The sequence below is a fragment of the Zerene cesonia genome, chromosome 19 (assembly GCF_012273895.1).
Source record: "Zerene cesonia ecotype Mississippi chromosome 19, Zerene_cesonia_1.1, whole genome shotgun sequence".
NCBI classification, from domain to species: Eukaryota; Metazoa; Arthropoda; class Insecta; order Lepidoptera; family Pieridae; genus Zerene; species Zerene cesonia.
In genome coordinates this window covers 2,675,794-2,676,078 of record NC_052120.1, presented here as the reverse complement: position 1 = coordinate 2,676,078, position 285 = coordinate 2,675,794, and positions in this window count along the sequence as shown.

Genomic DNA, 285 nt, shown 5'->3' with positions numbered 1-285 from the left:
TAAATCCGAATATGCAAGTTACATTTATTGTAGATGCTGAAAGAAAATTGTTGTCTTATTCCGGATTTCGTCCAGAAAAGTACGTTTGTTCCAATACAGGTATAATAATATAGAAAGGAGTATGTGAAATCAATATATTTACTATTTTTAGGAGAAATAGTATAGATTATACGCCTGCATTTACAAATATAAATTAAATGAAAAAGAGATTAAATAATACAATAAAATCTATTCAAATTGAAGGATGAAAAAAGTACCATAAAATCTATACGTATTGAAAAACAA